This window comes from Sciurus vulgaris (genome assembly GCF_902686455.1).
Source record: "Sciurus vulgaris genome assembly, chromosome: 16".
NCBI classification, from domain to species: Eukaryota; Metazoa; Chordata; class Mammalia; order Rodentia; family Sciuridae; genus Sciurus; species Sciurus vulgaris.
Window position 1 is genome coordinate 63,783,957 of NC_136477.1, and position 20,684 is coordinate 63,804,640.

A 20,684-nucleotide genomic window follows, 5' to 3' on the forward strand; every position below is an offset into this window, starting at 1 on the left:
AAATAGCCCCCACACATAAAAAAGCATTGTGACCTGAAAAACTCTTAATGTAACAGAAAGTCCTAAGCATATACCAAATGGATATTGTAATTATCTTCAAAATAACTTCAGGTGTTTACTGAAAAACTTTGCCTTTATTGGGCTGCTGTTGCAGAATTTTTTCCAGGACAAGAAATGGTGAATTCGTTTTTTGTTGAAAAAAAAATACAAATACAAATGATGACTGTATGACTTGCAAGGAATGTAAATACTGATTTCCAAATCAATTCGAATATTTTGCATTATCTTTTACGAAGTCTATGTTTTCAGTAAGAATATAAAACTATGACATTTACAAAGGATAGTGACTGTCAAAAGTTGTGTGGGCCATATTTCTATGGTCAGAGAATAGAGTTAAATGTTCCCTGGACTCTCTGTGAAAGCACCATTGTTACCAATAACATTGCTTATCATGAGTCATGATCTATGCCAAAGGGCAAACACAGACTTTCTTTTTCACACCCCAGAAAGTCAACAGCACTGCTTCTCCATTTCATGGGCAGGAAGAGGTTCCAAACTGGGGTTCCACAGCAGAAAGGACTTGGAGAGGTAAAGTACCTCCCCCACATAAAAACTGCAATGCAGGAAGATTGAATTGACTTAACTAAGAAGGAGACAGTTTGTTCATTGCATCTAAATTTTTGATAGATTCTTTTCACCTTCCAGCATGGGCTTGATTCCAATGCCCTATCCTTTTTTTCTTTGTTCAAGAATAATTTTTTTATTGTTAAAATCTGAAATATACCCATATTTTTAGTTTTCTGAGGTTCCTATCCTTTCTCCTTTGACATTGAGGGCCTGCCTAACTTCTCTTATGGTGTCTATTACTGGATTTAGCAGTTTTAGCTGTGCTTCCTCTAATTAGCAGACCCAAGATCCTAAACTAGATAATCCTTAGTACATGATTTCTCATTTTGACTTCTTGGTATTCAAGTTCATGAAGAATTTGGAAAGTGTTCAATAGATAGCTAAAAATGATCTAAAATATGGAGAAAAGAGCTTATAAAAAATTAAAACAATCTGAAATTTTCACTTGGATAAATAATGAATTATAATTTAAGGAAGCACTATCTTATGGAGAAAAGTAAGCATCTACCAAGAAAGGTGAGGAAAATATAATGGAAACACTGTAGAATAAAAATCCAGTTTGAGGAGTGGACACTGAAAATTTGCTTATAAAGTCTGGCACATAACTTCAGAGGGTTCGGAGATCCCCGTGAAATTGATGCCTTATGATTTAAGGAAATTTTTGAAAGTGATACACATAAGACATGAGAGTGGATTATCAAAGAAGGGTGACCAATATTACTTTGTAAAAGTGCTTTAAAAATATAATTTTTTCATTGAAGCCAAATGTAAACAATCATTTGTATACATAGTGACTAGATATTTTGATCAGATGTACAAAAAAGATCAAATGCTGATTATCTCTACCTCCTACAGCTGTATTCATATGAAAGCATATGTAATCAAATTACAGGAAGAATGCTGTTTTATTTGAATTTCTATTATTTATTTGTACTTGAACTTACTCTTCCCCTAATGTCATATGCAACTCAAAATGCTTTGGTTACTTCTTTGAATCCCTACTTATTTTCCTACAAAATTTTGACTACATTGTTTATTAGATCCTTTATATAAGATCCAATGATAACCTTAAAAACAACTTTACTCAGACAATAAAATTTTAGATTAATTAATTAAACAATTAATTTGTTTTTATAACTATATGAAGTAAAACACATCAAAAGAAAATGAGATTAGATGTGTAATAGTACAGATTTGTCAGCACAGGTTGAGTTTATGCTTATACCTGTACCAATTTCAGAGTTCTGTGACAAATTTATGATTCTTTGCCTCATAAGAGTAGAGGACTAACTTTAATCAGTGTATTTTCTCTGTTAGCTTAAAAATCACTATTCACCATGTAACTGTATTCTTTTTATAAAAATTCCTAACTTTTTGATGTTTATGTCTAGGTCAATTCATAAATAATGAATTCTGTATTAGAAGACAACTTTTTAAAATAATCTTTGTTTTAAAAAAATGGTAAACTATCAGGTGCACACTTGTCATACAAGTGGATTGGGAGACTGAGGAAAGAGGATCAAAAGTTCAAAGCCAGGCTCAGCCACTTAGCAAGGCCTTAAACAATTTAGTGAGCACCCTGTATCAAAACTGAAAAAAATAAATAAATAAAAAGGGTTGGGGATGTGGCTCAGTAGTTAAATGTCCATGAGTTCAGTCCCTGCCCCTCCCCCCAAAAAAGGGTAAACTAAATGTCACACAAATGATAACCAGTTGATTTATATTTACAAATGATTTTCTTGATGGGTACATTCCATTTTCAGAGATCACACACAAGCAACCAGATCAGATACCTAAAAACAGGTTTTACATTAAAGTTATACCATTTGTATGTTTCTGTCAAAACTAGACCAAGTCTGCTCAGCATACCACTAATATGCAATGCTAATTGGGCTGCTTGTGCTCTCACTTTGTTGTTTCCTATCTTACTTGGTCCTAGATAAAGAAAACAAAATTGAAACAAAATTATAAAATGGGCAAGGCTGTGTTCTCTGCAAGCTCCATAGATATACACAAACATTCACAGTCTTGATATTAAATAGCTTTTTGTGACAGTTCATAAATATAACATGTTATTATAATTTAAGTTGAAGGGAAGAAAGTTTTTATAATCATATGTCATGGGTAAGCTGTATGTATGTGGTCCTATAAGGAGCAAAATTCCTGTATGCTAAAAAGAAGGGCCACCACTACTTGGGACAGTAGGATTGGAACTGTCAAAGAATTCAGACATCCAAATGATTGACTGGAGATAATTTATTTTTATGTAGGTACCAGGTTTTCTCACTTCTCATCAATCAACTGAACACATCCCACTTTTTTTCTTACATCTTGTATTTTTTCTTAACTGCATCATGATGTAGGACAGTCCTGAAGTTGCAGGGAGTGATAAATTACTTCATGACCTCTTCATTTCAGAACTATAGCAATTATTGCACTATTCAGATTTCTGTGACTTGTGAATGCCTACTGAAGGAATTATAATTGTTTTAATATAGAAGATTCAGAATACAAAATTAGTAATTAATTTTCAGACAAATGCATCAACTTAAGGATTATGCTTAACATTTTAAGTATGAATAACTGATTTCAAGAGTCCTTTTTTCACAGACAGGTTTAAAATATAAAAGATTACTGAATTGACAATTTCAGGTGGATTTCTCACACATCATTTTCTACAACAGAATTAACTGAGGCACACTAGTCAATAGTCAATGCACCCAAACATCACTTTCTTTTTTTTTTTTTTTAGCAAGCAAATGCCCAGCTTTTTAATTTTCATAAAAATGTGGAGTTCAATATTAAAACCATGCTCCGCACTGAGCTCATGATCCTGAGGACAGCATACTCTCAACCATCAGCCTCCTGGTGGTTCTGGCCTGTGCTCCTGTGCAGGGCTCCCCTTCTCCCCAAACCCCGAGTTAGACTGGCACGGGGACTAGAAGGGGCTGCAGACTTGAAGCAGCCTCCGTCTTTCCAAGCGCACCGACATCACCCCCCATCTCTCTCTTGATTTTCCTCCTCAAACGCAGGATTAACTGTCTGTTTGGTTGTCGGTGGCCATCATCCCCTTGCCTCCCAAGGCCTGGCTTGCTCAGCCTGGGCATGATGCTCCTTGTGATAACTGTGGGAGGCAGTGGAACAGGTATCCCTCTGCATTTCCCCTGTGGTGGGTTGATCATGTGCCCTCAAAACACATGTTGTAGTCCTACCCCCTTGCACCTCAGAATGTAGCCTTACTTGGAAATAGGGAATTATAGGTGTGATTAGGGAGGATAAGGTCACTGGGGGAGCCAGAGTCCTCCTGAAGGGGAGGTTTGGACAGACACAGAGATGACCCCGTGACAGGAGGGCGCAGATCAGGGATGCTATGAGCTGAAGTGTGCCGGAAACCACAGAAGCTCAGCGAGAGGCCTGGAAGCAGCCTCCCTTGTGCCTGGGGAGCAGGGCTCTGCCTTCCAGCAGCCCTGCCCATGAGTTGGACCTCTGGCCTCCAGGGCTGCCACCATTAAACGTCTATTGTTAAAGCCACTCAGTTTTCTGCCCGAGAAAACCTCTCACCTGTAGTGAGTGCTTTTCAGTTTTCTTTTCCAAGAGGGAGTCCTGCTCAAACCAAAGACCCTGGGGGACCCTGAGCTCTGCCAAGGAGGAGCATGGGGGTTGGGGTGGGGGCAAAGGGGCTGTGCCACCTTAGGACAGGTGGGGGGAGCATGTCCTGCAGAGGGGACTCCAGGAAGTGCCTTGAGGGACCTGGGTCCCTGGCCTCCCCTCAGATATGGGTCCTTTCTATGTTTTCCCTGGACCTTTAGCAACTCTTAACGTCACAGAAGGATCCTGCCTTGCTCCTAAGAGCAGAGTGAGGCTTGGTCCACCTGTGACTGGAGTGACTTAGGGCGTGGGATCCCTGAGGCTCACACAGCGGTAGAGAAACACGTCCCAGACAGCAGCACCTGTGGGTGGTTTCGTGGCAGGCGTGGCAGAGTGGAGAGCCCCAGAGGAGGCTGAGACTTGGGCCCCCCAGGAGATGAGGGGGAGGGTGTCCCAAAGGCCTGCTCCACCTCAGCACTGCACTGGACTCTGGGCCCGGTGTCTGTGAAGGACAGGCTTCTGCGGGCATCTCGCCACCCTGCTGCCTAGAGTCACAGCCTGCATGGGCCAGCTATCCTAGTGTCCTCAGAGTTCAAATTCAGCCTAGCATTCCTGGTTTCCTTACCAGTGGGACTGCAGATGACGGCAGAGGGAACCATGGTGTGATTCAGAGGAAATGCATTGGTCCCATCCCGGGACCATGAGCATGTCAGACTGGGGACTCAGTAGAGGTGGAGTGTGCATTTCCTGGCACATCCCCAAGGGAAGTAGTCTCCCCTGCTGGCTGGCAGCGTATGGCAGGAGGGTGGGAGCTAGAGTGACCCCCAGGAAGGGGGCTGCGTGGGAGGGGTAGCCAGCAGAGAGAGCCGGGGGCCAGGCAGCTCAGCAGCGCTTCCCAGTCAGCGTGGACTTTCAGAGAGTAAGAAAGGAAACCCTGTGCTTCTTGGACGCTCTGGGTCTGGAGTCTGTTCCTCAGGAGAGCAGAGCAGAGTGGCGGGGGCCAGGCTTCCTGGGCTAGCCCTGAGTTTGCTTCCTCCTAGCAGCAGGAAGGTGAACAAGTCCTCGCACATGTCCACACCAGGTTCTCCTGCTAGAAAGCGTCAGTGGTAAGGACGCCCACTACTGGCTGTCACAAAGGTCACATCAGTCACCTCTTGGTGGAGCTGGGAATGACACCTACTCTGCTAACAGCGAAGCACTTGTCACTGCAGCAGATGAGCCTGAGTGAGGAGTGCACAGGTCACCAGATGCCACTTCTCCCTGAAGTCCTGCTGCAGAGGTGGGGGCCACCCGCCCTCCAGCTTGGCTGGCCCTTAGCTGGAGGTCATGCAGCCAGGCCATGCATTCCTGGTTTCCCACTGGCTTTGCAGTGGTCAACACCTCACATGCATGAGTTATAATGGGAACGGTTGCCTAGGTGACCCCTTGGGGACCCCAAGGCTACTTCTGCTGAAACACTGACTCTTCACTTGGGCCTGCAGACACCCAGTGGGTGATGGGAACGGGGTGGAGAGGCGGCCATCTCTGCCTTCATGCTGTGTCAGTCTCCTCTGCTGCCTTGATCTTTGGTCTGAGTCGGTTCAGCTTTGTGCGATGTCCTCAGACAACTAAGACAAGTCTGAAACTGTTAAGAGGTTAACTTGACCTGGTATTGGCTGGTCGCTCCTCTTCCCACTTGGAGGCTAAAGACAGCTGCTGACCACCAGGACCAGAAGCTCCAGACCATGAAGGAGAAAAGGCGGCTCTGAGCTCCTGGGAGACCCCCGCCCCTGTTCCCGGGAGGTGTGGCCCCTCCCTCCCTTCATCTGCGCCCCTGGGTCCCCTGGGGTTGAGAAGCACCTTTGTGAGCTGAAACCCTGCTTCTCAGTTCAGTTTTTGGCAGCTGAATCAAACTCTCTTTTCCCTTCATTGTCTCAACTCACTGGCCTTATTAAGTGACAGAAGAATCAGACCTTTTCTTGGGTATATTTCTGGACCAAGAAATGCATTCTTTTTAAATAAATGATTCTTTAAGGTCACCATGCTTCATACATGAGGGTGTCTTTCTCATCGACTTCTTGTATTAAATTGTGTGAAATAATCTCTTGTGAGCTGATTCCTCCTGACTTCATCTATGTGTTTTTTCTGCTCCTTGGCCAGGCTGAGGTTGCTGTGGTCCAGGGCCCTGCGCAGGTCTCGCTGCTGCCGCTGCCGATGCCGTTCATGCAGGAGGGCCTCCCGAGCCTTCTGGACCCTCTGCTGGTCCCAGTCCATGTCTCGCTGGCATTCCTCCTCCTGCAGCCTCAGCTTCTCCAGGACTTGCTGCTTCTGAGTGAGGCGGATCTGCTGCAGCTGCTCCCGGGACATGCCCTTCCAGCAGCCTGGGATCACACCATGGGGACCAAAGGAGCTGGCTGCCTGCTGCGGGTTCTCGGAGAGCAGGTCCCCATGCAGCAGACTGGAGATCTCGGCCAGGTTGTCCTCCTCTTCCTGCTTTCTCTCTTGTTTTTTTCCTTTCCATGGACTCCTCAGCCTGCTTCCTGTTGAACTCCTTCACAGCTGCACAGACGGCCCTTCGCGTGGTGCGCTCCAGCGTCTGCAGGTGCTTGGCCGTTTCGTCAAACCTGAGCCGCGTCTGCAAGTGGAGGTCCTCTGCACACCTGTGGCTGGCACGAGCCCTCTCCCATTCCCTCTACTGTTGCAAGGACCATTCTCTGTTCTGTTCCTCCTGGAATTTCTTCCTCTCCTGGAAGTTTAAATCCTCTCCCATGAACTTCTGCATTCCTGATATTGTATTCCGGATGTCATTATCTGACTGCCGGGCTGGGAGATCTTTCTTAAGGGTCAGGGGGTCAGACAGATCAAATTCACGGCGAGTCTCTGGCCTCTGAAAGCTCTGCTGGAAATTATTGATAGCTCTACAGAGTGTTTTCCTATCTCTCCTTTCCCGATCTTCTAATATGCATGTGATCTTGTCATTTTGCCTCATTTCAGCAGCCTGATGATCCTGCTCCTGGCGTCGAAGACCCGCTTCTGCCGGCACAGCTCCGCGTGCCTCCGCTTGGCCAGGCCGGCGTCCTGCTTCAGGTCCTGGGGCAGCACGACCTCCATGGCTCCGGGGATGGCGGGCAGGTCCCAGGCGCAAGGGCCAAGGGGAGACCCGGGCGGCCGCAAGCCACAGGGGACGCCCAGGGCCGGCTCTCTCGGGGCGTCAACAGCCCCGGTTGCCGGGGAACGCCCAAACATCACTTTCAATATGGACCTAAAAGATTATTTGGAGAACATGTCAAGCTTTAAAACATCAAAGAAGGCTGACGTACCAGCATAGATATAAGGTCAGGGTAAAGAGCTCCTGAAATACATTTTGGAATATTTTGAAATAAAGCAGCTGAAAATGTGACTTAAAATTTCAATAAATAGTTATCATAGGACCCAGATATTTCAAAACAAAATGTATAACTATAACATAAGATCATAATTTCATGAAGACCTGTATGTGAATGTACTCAGCAGGTTGCACCAATAACCCCAACTGGAAATAATTCAAATGCTCACTGAAAGTTAAATGATAAACAATGCTTTACAAGATAAACATTGCAAATCTGAAAATCAAAAATGCTCCAAAAGCTGAATCCTTCTGACAAGTGACATGATGTTGCATGTGAAAAATTCCACACTTGACCTCATGGACAGGTTGTAATTCAAACCCAGGTGCACAAAAATATATAAAATTACCTTCAGATCTTATAGGAAAGATATACAGAAAACATAAATTTAGGGGCTGGGGAGATAGCTCAGTTGGTAGAGTGCTTGTCTTGTAAGCACAAGGCCCTGGGTTCCATCCTCAGCACCCCCAAAAATAAATAAATAAATAAATAAATAAATTTATTGACTTGAATGTCCTCCCAAGGCATTTCTCTCTTTCTCTTTCTCTCAAAAAAAATTCAAAATTCTAATCTCTTCCCATCTCAAATTCCAAGCATTTTAGATAAAGGATATTGAATCTTTCTATTCAGCACTGGAAGACACTACTGGAACACACAGAACATGGTTAAATACCAAAATAAATGCATCCAATGAAATAAGTCAGATACAAAAGAAATATTAAGGGTAGTTTAATTTACACAAGTTCTTGATAATCTGAATTTCATATATATCAACAGCAGGAGAGGAAGAGTGGTTGCCTTAGAATGTGGAAACAATTTCAAAAGGGTATACTTATATCAAGCATATACCTACATAGGATAAATGTGTGCAGATTATTTTTATTTTAAGTATACCTCAATGAAGCCATTAGAACATTTCAGCTATTTAAACAATTTTTCACTAAATGGAAAACTACTACCTTACAAATGGAGTGACATTTTAACGTTTCCTCCCTTTGACAGCATGTCATATTAGACTTGGTAAAAATGAAAAAAAAAAAAAAACAAGGAAAATAAATTGGACCTTTCAAATATTGTGTTTATTAGAAAGCAATGATTTAAAATCTATATAATGTACTAAACATTAATTTACATTCCTAAATATATCCTTAAGACAGTAGATTCACATGTATTTCACAATATTATCTTTCTCTCTCTCTCTCTCTCTCTCTCTCTCTCTCTCTCTCTTTCTCACACACACACACACACACACACACACACACACACACACACACTTCTTTCAATACTGAAAGAGAAAAAGACCAGGACAAATAGCAGTCTCAGTACATTCAAGTCTAACTCAGGGCTCCAGCTCACACTGCAACTTCACACATATAACTAGATGGCTCAGCAATATAGTGAAAGTCCTTTGGAGCTCACATACACTTCCATCCCTGGTACTAAAATCTACTGCTCTTCTGATGACTTTTAACACCCACCACACTGGTAGGAATATGTATAAAGACTGTAAAATCTGGACAAGTCAGAAAAGTGCCTAATCCTTGAGGTGTCTTATTATAGCAATACAATTCTTTCAAGAAGTAGGTGAACCATGTAATGGCAACTTATTTACAAATTTTAGAAAGGACCACTCTAGCAGGAAATGAAAGTGGTCTAATGTGTCAAGGTCCTAGATTGGAGAATGGGGAGACAATTGGGTAGAAAAACCAAATGAATTCCTGAGAGAGACTGACAGCACTGATCCCCAGCTGGCTATACACATTTACTTGCTCAGGTAGCTATATCAAAGACACCTGATTCTGAGGGGAATGCTCCTGCTTGTGCCATGACACAGTTTTCAGCAAGAAAGCCTACAATGTGAGTCCTACAGTCCTTCTCCCAGGTTTGAATGGAAACATCCATTGCTTAACCCACCTTCAGGACCTGGAGTGCAGGGACAATCTTCACTTACTCAGCCTTGCTCATTCCGCTGACCCCATTCTCACTGAGTCCTTTGCAGAAGGCTGCACTGTTGCACCAGCAAATACAGACTCTCTATTTTGACTTCCCCTCCAGAAGTTTCCTTGATTTCTGCCTGGTTTTCATTGTACTGAAGAGGGGAACCCTCATCTCCACTCCAAACTCAAGGCTTGGAGATGTGGCTGTCAGCCCTAGGATACCAAGGCTACATTTATTTGCAAGCCCTAGAACATCCCCTGGAATTTTCTGCAATTCTGAGAACTAGCTATCCTGTTGCAGTAACCTTCTGAAGTCACTAGGCAGGTTTGTACCAGTAGTCTCCAGAGATGTCTAGAAGCTCCTTCCTTAACACCCCATCACGACCTACCACTCCCACCTAGCAGGCTCCAGGCAGACCTAAACTTTCATGTCCCTGTAGTCTGCACCTTTATCAACCCATGCCATGCCATTATCCCCTGTAACCCTTAGTAGCACTTGCCACAAATGGAATTGGTGGGTATTATCACCCTGGATGAGGCAGCACAACATTAATCAGAAATTGCCAGAAAGGACCACACCTCAAGTAACATTGAGAGGCAGAGCCTTCTGAGCCTGCATTCTGCTACCTCTTACCTTCCTGATTGCTGGCTGTCTCCTCCATACAGGGGCCACCAGTTCTGATTACTTTGGACCTCAACCAGCCAAGGTTACCCCTGTCACCCAGTTCTAGCACCTAGAGGGCCAGGTAAGAGTGACCCTCAAGACTGAGTGAGGTAACAGGCTGCAGATCAGAAAGAGGGTGTACAACAGTGTGGCTGCAGATAGGGTTCTGGTCAAATTAATTCTTAGTAAATATGAGGAACTAGGGATTCCAGGGTTAAAATCCCTGGGAAAGGCAGTGGGCTGCTATGTTCCTGAGGGGTGAGTGAAGGTAGGAATTTCTTGCAAGAAAAAGTAGAAGGAGCTCTGAATGTTAAGTCCTCCAGGCATTTGGCTGCATCATTTGTCCAACTGTCACTAAGGCATGTGTCTCCATGGGGGTCCTGGCAACTGCCCAGGCCACAGTGGTGCCAGCACCCAGTTGATAACAGTTAGACGATGCCTCTGGTTGGCTGGGGGTGAGAGTCATGCACTCAGTATGCTCACTTTCTTGGTGCTGCTGCATCCCACTATCCCAGCCTAGACATCCCTGTCACCGTGCAGGAGCATTCCTGGTGCTTGTTCATTTACAGCCCTTTGATATGAGGGGCATAGACTCCAGAAAATGTGTCAGGCCTTGGTGGGACTATACTGTTTGAACACTTGGTGGGCTCAGAGGGCCCAGGTTATGGTGTATAGCTGGCACCAATATTGACTGCTCTACTATGAATCTCAGTCTGCATGCAGCAAAGGTGCCTCTAGGACTATTGTAGTGTTTGGTAACTGTAGGCAGGGAGCTAGAGAAAGTGGCCATTGAGGGTATGACTTTGGGGTTTATCCCTGGCACCTCAAACCCTGCTTCTCATTTGCCATGACGTAAGTAGCTTTCCTCTGCCATGCCCTTCCATCATGGTGTTCTGCCTTATCTAGGGTGGAGAGCAAGAAAGTCACTGACCATGAACTGAGAGGTAAAAAACCGTAAGCCCAAAAGAAACTTTTGGTCCCATAAGCTGTTCTTGTCAGGCATTTTTGTCAAGAGATAAAAAGCTGAGCAACACACCATCTTTATGGACAACGATGTTTACAAGAATTGAAATATTGCTAACTACATACTCCCCCACCTAATTAAATACCATCTCAAGTTTAAAACCTTCATGAAAGTGTGAGATGGTAAAAGTTACTGTTCAAAAGACATATCAACAAGACAATGCAGAACAGAATATGATATACTAAACAAAATAATATCTTTGACCCCAGAAATACTTAATTGCAACCCTATGACACATGTCAAAATTTTGAATGTTGAAATTGTTTTAATGTGTCATATTTCAGTTCGTAGGACTATATTATTTTATGCTGGAAATAAAAAAATTATGCTTCATATGATTACTTAAATTTCTGAAAGTTTCAGATCATTACTCACCAATTAAAATGGATAACAGAAATTCATCTAATAAATAATCTGATTCCATACGAAGAAATTTTCAGTATACGGAGTGAAAGAGTCTGGCAAATGAACATGATGATTCTCAACTATCTTTCTTGTGCTTCTTCCACTCTGGCCATTCAGAACCTAACCAGTCCATTAGCAGACACTGCAAAGGTGGTGACAAAGAACTGAATGAAATTAAGGACAAAATGACTAAGATTTATTCTACTCTCAAAGAAACTAGAGTCAGATAAAAATTGGAGATAATAACTGGAAAAAAATTGTGGTTTTCCCCTGAACTTTTCCCAATAGCTTAGTTGCTTGAGGAATAAGGTCATTCATTTCCTCTAGGGAAGAGGGATGTATCTTAGAATGAGATTTCATTCCTCACTGCCAAATAGAAAACTGGATTTTTAAAAATATCTATAGTGAGACAATAGTTTTGAAAGGCATGTGGCTCACATGCAAGAGCTGTGTACTTAACTGTGGGAAGCCATCCTTATCTAGTAGAATCAGATGAGGTTGAGCCTCATGATGCAGAGGCCTTATTTCTTGTAACTGGCAGACACAGAGGTCTGTCCCAGATTGTTGGGATTGTGGTATGTGACAATGTGGGAGTGGTTCCCTGCCTGGTTATATGATAGTTTCCCTAAGGAAATGGCTCCCCTAACTCCACCACATCCTGTTCATCACAGAAGAAGCTCCTCCCAGTCATGGCTCCCTTTAACTGTGTGATTTTAAATAAAGGAGAGTTGGGCTATTCCATGTTGTTAGAGACCAGAACTGGTATGGCCAGACCTCTTAAAACCCCTCTCATTTAAAAAGAGCCTTTGCTCTTTTGTGTTTATTGATTAGATAAGTTTATATGTAATGGATTGATTTATAGCCAATATCATCCTCCTGCAGTTTACCCTCTTCTCATTCACATGAGAGTGGCTGAGAGACCCCTACACTTAACAGTGAAAAAAATATTAATGCTTTCACAAAGTTTTTCTAACAGTGGCTAGGAAGCATGCAGAGTATAAGGAAAAAAGAATCTTGAAGACAAGGAAGACACAAAAGTCTTTCCTAGACCAAATGAGTACTTGCAAGTGACCACAGAGACAAAATCAGCATTTAGATACCACTATATAGGATATACTTATTTTTTCCTCCCCTAGATAGAAATGGGCTGGGGAAGAGGTGTTTGGGGAGTGACAGAAAAACAAGGTAAGACTGGAAAACCCTGAGCAGAGTATTTGTATCCAATTTCCTGTTTGGACCTCAACACAAAGACTGTATGTCCCATTAACAATATAGTCAAGTTCTGGAGAATAGGAATGTTGCATGGTACATTTAGATAGCAAGCATCTGGATTTCTAATTAGTAAAAGGGTAACATTCAATTTGCTAAAAGTTTCCGTGGACATATTATAGGAATATGTGCTATGTCACAGATTTCTGAAAAGACACAGAAATTTACATTAGATATAATTCCCCTGGAACTCTACTAGGAGAACGAAGTCTGTACTATATCACACACAAATACTATATTTCAAATTGAAAGAAAAAGAGGGTGAGATGCACTCCCAAGGAAAACCATTTCTTTCAAATGTGTACATGTAAATGCCCAAAGGGATATGACAAACAACCTGAAATACATTGGACTATGTAATACTTTAGCTCAAATATCAAGTTTAAAATCTCAGCTCCATAGTCAGTCTCCTTTGTTTAGTTACGGGAGTACTCATAATGATCTAAGCTTGAGGAAGATATGCAACTTTTCACTTCATCAATCACTTCAATCCTCACACTTGAGTAAATATTCTTCTAGATAGCTGTGAGGATTTCCTTCTTTATCAACAGGTGTCCTTTTTGATCACAGGCACCATTTGGAATAATTAACAATGAAATACATTGCTTTCTGAATAAAGTTTATGGAATTAATGGAACCCTGTGTATGTAATATACTTGATAAAAATTTCACTTTGGAAAGTTAATGACATTTCTAAGCCATGACTGTTTAAATTTACACAGACTCAGCAACCTAGCAAGACCCTGTCTCAGAAAAATCAAAAGGGTTAGGATATAGATCAGTAGTTAAGCACCCTTTGTACTAAAAATAGAAATAAAACAAAGGACTCATATATCTTCTTACAATTTCTGAGATTCAAAGTCACCTTTTAACTTTCCAAACAATACTATATAAATAAGGATTGAAAAAATCATTGGAAAATAATTCTACCAATACACAAGAGGTTTATAAAAAGTAAATTTGCGCACATACTACAATATTCCCAAAGTAAACCAACAGTTACTGCAAACCTTCTCAAAGGCTACACAGAAAAATGGGGTTGGGAGGAGAAAAAAATATGTTCACATACATAGAAGTAAATGGTTTTGTTTTCTTCATAATCAAATGATAGTTCCATATGTTATTTTGTATTTTTCAATATTTCACAAAGCATATAATATAGATCCAACAACATCCTTCTCAACTGCTTCATTGCCTATTACAACATAATTTAGCTATAACACTATAATGTGGCTATTTTGCTTACTGATGAGTATTTATTTTTTCTAAGTCTTTGCTATCCAACTATTACAACAAACATTCTTACATGACTATTTTCCCAGACACACAAACTTTCATTGTGTCTACTCTTAGTCATACATAAGTAATATTCTCATTCCCTTAGGAGAAAAGAAATATGATCAGTTTATTACCATTTCCACAGTTCCTCTTATACTCAGACTAAATACAATGGACTTTTTTGGCATTTGTCAAAAGTTTTACTTTGGCTGGCCACATGTCTGTAATCTCAGTGGCTCAGGAGACTAAGGCAGGAGGATCACAGATTTGAAGCCAGCCTCAGCAACTTAAAAATACCATGTCTCAAAATAATAAATAACTAAATAAATAGGACTGGCAATATGGTTCCATTGTTAACCACTTTTGGGCTTAATCCATGGTACAAAAAAAAAAAGAAGTTTTACTTTGGTAGTTTATCTCTTAATCACAATGAAGATTAGCAATTTTAAAGAATCCTGGAATGTTCAATGAGAATAAATTATTATTTTATAGATCTGTAAATGAGAGTCAGAAAATGGACCCCCAAAGCATCATAGCTACCAAGTGGAATATTTAAGACTAGAACTCAGTTTCCTAATTCCAGTCCACTCTCACTGTAACACACTCCACCCATTTCCTGGAAGAAAACATCAATGCCAAAAAGTCTTGCTAGAAAAACAGCAACAGGAACTACAGGAGTTCTTACAGCAGAGGCCCCCCCCCCCCAGGACTCCCTTACTGCCATGAGGAAAACCTTAGACCGTTTTATTTAATAACTTACTTAGTCACAAGACAGGGTCTCCAAATATGGCTATAGAAAAGTAAATCTTGTAGCTCATTCTTAATACTCTTCAACTGAATTTGGATCAATGAGATAGAAAATTATACAATACCATCATTTAAATAGAAGAAAAATTATTATAGAGGCCAGGCATCTTTTGGTGTTCATGCTATCAAAAGCCCAGTTTAAAAAGTTTATGAAAAAGTTAATGAATTTTTAAAACTATTTTGTCTGAAATCATTGGGGCCAACCTAGGAAAAAGACCATTGCAGCACTTTGGAGGTTCAAAGCAGCAAAAAATAACATCTCACTAGATGAATCAGAAAAGTCTTCAAGGAGTTAAGTGGTATAATATGTGCCCTTTGAAAGATAAATAGGGTACAAGATAGAATGTATTCCTGTGGTCTGCTGTAATCAGCACAATGGAAGGATGGTTAACTGACACAGGCAGTGAGGTCGATTGAAAAAATTAATTAGAATTTATAGAAATTAGAGACTCATTTTTTAGTGTAAAGCAGAGGCATACTGGATAACCCATTCTGGTAGAAACTGAATATGACCAAAAAAATGGAGCCAGAACAGTCATTTATATGGGTAGGTTCATCAATGAGATTCAGTGAAAAAACTTCTTTAGAAAAACAGGATGAAGATGGAAAAAACAAGTAGCTTGGGGCTTAGCAGGTACATCGGTGTCTACTATTTCTTGGGACCATAGCATTTAGAAATCAAGGCTTCTTGAATGAGTTCAATGACAAACTCAGAACTTTTCCTACCAAAAGAAATCTTCTTGCAAATGGGCTTCCCTGGGCACCCTCGAACCACAGCATTCCCAAAATAGGCATTGCACTGTCCAGGGTCTCACATAGTTCAAAGCATTGATTTATCAACCACCTAGGACATATTACTTTTCTCTCTCCCTTATGAAGTCACTTTCTAATAATAAAAAAAAAATTGCATTTGTATATATACACACTTACAAAGAAGTAATATACAAACCTAAAGAGCCTTATAGATGTAGATAAAAACATTGAGTAAAAAATACACAAATTATTGGGCACGCATACCTGTAATCCCAGTGGCTCATAAGGCTGAAACAGGAGGATCTCAAGTTCAAAGCCAGACTCAGCAATTTATCAAGGCCTTAAGCTACTCAGTGAGACCCTGTCTCTATATAAAATACAAAATTGGTAGTGGATGTGGCTCAGTGGATAAGTGCCTCTGGGTTCAATCCCTGGTGCCCTCCCAAAAAATACATAAATTAAAAAGGAAAGAGCTAAAGGGATGTCCATTCCAATTCAGAGCAAGGCAACTGAAGAAGAGAAAGTTTGTTTAAAGAAAAAAATTATCACCCCACATGAACTCCTTCAGCATGTATATGATGAAACATAAACAGGGAAGCAGAATGTAATGATCCAATTTATACAGAGAAACTGAATTTTGGACTTTACTCCTACTGCCACCAATACCTTCTGTGCAGTGGAATCTTTGAAAGATTTATTTTAATGTATGTATTTGTTAACACACAGCTGGAATTAAAAAAAAAAACTCGAGTATTTTAAACTGGTTTCAAATACGGTTTGCTGTATGTTAGAGAGAAAACAGCTATAATTCTTTATATCTGCCTCTGAAAAGGAAAGAGGAAAAGTCTCTGGAAAGAATTTTCACTGTGGCAATCAATATTTCCACTCCTAACTGGTCACTAACTAGACTTTAACACCATACTCCATTGTGCAGTTCAGCCATACTTATCATCATCACCTTGGTTCCTGTGCCATAAGCCAGTAGGCATTTCAGCTGTGTGACAAATCTCCCTTCATCCATGCAACTTCTATAACTGGATGGGACTTCTATCTTCTCTGTTTTCAAAAATCACATATCCATCATTTAAATCAACTTGAATGTTCCTTTAAAGCTCTTGTAAATGAGCCAGACCTCCAAACTCATCTCTTGTAATTGTCTTCCTCATTAAATATATTCTAGCTCTTCTGAAATGCTGATGGAGCTTAGATTTCTTCAAACTTGAGCATGCATGTACAAGTGATTTCCTCTACTCAGGGGGAGCTCTTATCCTTCATTTTCTTGATTGACTCCTACTTTTCCTTTGATCATACTTCAAATTACAAAATAATTCCAACAACATAAGTACATACATACCTGTTAATGGTTCCTTTCTCTGTGTTTTCAACAATACTACACTGCCAGACACAACTTACAAATAATGTGTACTACAAATATGACAGAATTTGAGAATCTGGTACTAGAGGAACAAAATTAAAATTGTAAAATAAAACCAATGCTGAAGTGCTGGGCTGCACCCAGGGGTCAAAAGCACTGTGTCTACTATTCAGCCAAAGCACAGAATTTGTCTTTAGATACCATTTTAATGTTCAGTTAACAACTGTCAACCAGCACTACTTTTTCATAAACCCTAATCAAAGCACATTGCCTCAGTATGAATATGTACAGGCAAGAATGCAGACAGTATACCTGCAATCACTTAACTTTCATCGACAACATGCATGCATGCTTATTAACATTTTTCCTCCCACTTTTCGCATGACGTAGTTCATACCAGAATAATTACTTGCTGATAATTTTTCAAGCAAACCGCTGTACAGGCAGAGTACAGAGGTAAACTCTCTCATAGATTATGTGGTACAGTAATGCACTACAATTATTATAAAAATCATAATCTCATGTTCCATAGTTTTCAAAAGAAGTGAGAGAAATTTCATCAGCACAAAGAGTAATCCCCTCAATTTTAACTCTGCACGTCCTGTCATCTGATTTTCTTAACACTTAATATCCTGGCAAATCAACTATTTCACAAACAGTAGTGATACATTTGATGTAATATAGTCAAAAACAAATTAATCTTCTGATGTAATTGAAAGATTATCATGAATAGGAAAAGAAGAACTCAAACTATCCCTATTTGCTGGTGAAACGATTTTATATTTAGAGGAACTGGGAAATTCCACCAGAAAGCTTTTAGAACTCATAAGTAAATTCAGTAAAGTAGGAGGTTATAAGATCAATGCTCATAAATCTAATGCATTTTTATACATAAGTGATGAATCTTCAGAAAGAGAAGTTAGGAAAACTACCCCATTCACAATAGCCTCAAAAAAAAAAAAAAAGTACTTGAGAATCAATCTAACAAAGGACGTGAAAGACCTCTACAGTGAGAACTACAGAACACTAAAGAAAGAAATTAAAGAAAACCTTAGAAGATGGAAAGATTTCCCATGTTTTGGAAAGGCAGAATTAATATTTTCAAAATGGCCATACTACCAAAATGCTATATCAAAAGTGCTATATAATCCCAATGACGTACCTTATAGAAATAGAGCAAGAAATCATGAAATTCATCTGGAAGAATAAGAAACTCAGAATAGCTAAAGCAATCCTTAGCAGGAAGAGTGAAGCAGGGGGTTATCACAATACTAGAACTTCAACTATACTACTAAGCAATAGTAACAAAAATGGCATAGTATTGGTACCAAAATAGACAGGTAGATCAATGGTACAGAATAGATGACATGGACACAAACCCAAATAAATACTTTTTCTCATACGAGACAAAGGTGGCAAAAATATGCAAAGGAGAAACATAGCCTCTTCAACAAATGGTGCTGGGAAAACTGGAAATCCATATGCAGCAAAATGAAACTAAACCTCTATCTCTCACCCTGCACAAAACTCAACTCAAAATGGATCAAGAACACTGGAATCTGATCAGAGACTCTTCATCTTATAGAAGAAAAATTAGGTCCAAGTCTTCAACATGTCCACTTTGGATCAGACTTCCTTTACAGTACACCCATAGCACAAGAAATAAAAGCAAGAATCAATAAGGGGGATAGATTCAAGCTAAAAAGCTTTCTCTCAGCAAAAGACTGTGAAGAGAGCCTACAGAGTGGGAGAAAATCTTTGCCACTCATACTTCAGATACAGCACTAATTTCCAGAATATATAAAGAACTCAAAAAAAAAAAAAAACTCTACAGGAAGAATACAAATAACCCAATCAACAAATGGATTAAGGATATGAACAGATGCTTCACAGAAGATCTACAAGTAATCAATGAACATATGAAAAAAAGTTCATCATCTTTAGTAATAAGAGAAATGCAAATCAAGACAACTCTAATATTCCATCTTACCCCAATTAGAATGGCGATTATCAAGAATACAAGCAACAATAGATGTTGGAGAGGATGTGGAGAAAAATGTACACTCATACATTGCTGGTGGGACTGCAAATGAGTGCACTCTGGAAAGCAGTGTGGAGATTCCTCAGAAAACTTGAAATGGAACCACCATTTGACCCAGCTATCCCAATCCTCGGCCTATACCCAAAGGACTTAAAATCAGCATACTACAGAGATACAGCCACATCAATGTTCATAGCTGCTCAGTTCACAATAGCCAGACTGTGGAAGCAACCTAGATGTCCTTCAAATGATGATCGGATAAAGAAACTGTGATATATATATATATATATATATATATACAATGGAATATTACTCAGCTATAAATAATAAAATCATGGCATTTCAGGCAAATGAATGAAATTGGAGAATATCATGCTAAGTGAGATAAGCCAATCTCAAAAAACTAAAGGACGAATGATCTCATTGATAAGCGCATGAGGACACATAATGCGGAGTTGGAGGGCAACAAGAATGGAGGAAGGAAGGACTGTATAGAGGGAAAAGAGGGGTGGGAGGGGTGGGAGGAAGGAAAAAATAACAGAATGAATCAAACACTATTACCCTATGTAAATGTATGATTATACAAATGGTATACCTTTACTCCATGTACAAACAAAGAAACAAGATGTATCCCATTTTTTATACTAAAAATAAATTTTAAAAAGGATTATCAATAGAAACTGGAGCATTTCATAACTTTCTAATAAAAACTTTAGTATTACATCTCATAAATTATTTTAAAAACATAATATTATGTTAAAATGCCAATTCATAAAAATTAGTACATAGAAAAAATTGAAATGGCAGCAATAGAAATCCTAGATATAGAAGGATAATTAGAATATCCAGTTTAAATCCCTTCAAAGCAACTATGAAAGCTGCTTTACTCATCTGCCATATTTCAATATAAATAAAATAATATTAATATAATGATTGTCATTCATGGAGTACTATGAATCAGATACACTACAATATCTCTCAATAATCCTATAACTCCTAGAAACAGCTATTAATTATCTTTTTCAGATGAGACAATTAAAGCTAATTTGAAAGAGACAGAAGATAGACTGCAAGTCAAAACAGTCAGAGATAAGATCCAAACCAGGTAGTATGATTCTAGAATTGATGCTTTTCCCCTGCTTCATTGATAATTTCTACATTATTTACATTTTCATTATTTCTTTCCAAAATTTGTGCTGTAGAGTGCTTTGCAGAATTAAGACCTAATCCTAAAAGGTCTTTAAAACAAGATATGAAACTTACAATTCCATGTTTCCCACTATTGCTCAACAAACCTACTCTTAATGCTCATAAAATCTCTAGTCACCAGACTTCTACCAAATTGCCCTTTGACAGACTCCTACCTTTATTCTTCCCACTGCTCAACTTAGATTTTTTTTAATCTAAATTCTTATTATAGGTTTTACTATACACTTTCTCTGTCCTGTTTATTTGACACTGATTTTTTAAAAGAAGCAGAATTTTAACACATTTAAAGGTGTGTTTGTCTTTTAAAATAATTCATGAATCAGGTAGCATCTCTTCAAAAGA

General features: G+C 39.8%; 1 long non-coding RNA gene and 1 pseudogene across 2 annotated transcripts in view; one reads left to right on the plus strand and one right to left on the minus strand.

Annotated features, from left to right (window-relative positions):
* LOC306646654 overlaps window positions 1-20,684 on the plus strand; it is a 745,829-nt gene that overhangs the window by 492,656 nt on the left and 232,489 nt on the right. The window lies entirely within an intron of this gene.
* On the minus strand, window positions 4,415-7,305 carry LOC306646508 (RIB43A-like with coiled-coils protein 2; annotated as a pseudogene). The gene has a single exon. The product of its transcript is annotated as an RIB43A-like with coiled-coils protein 2 (transcript).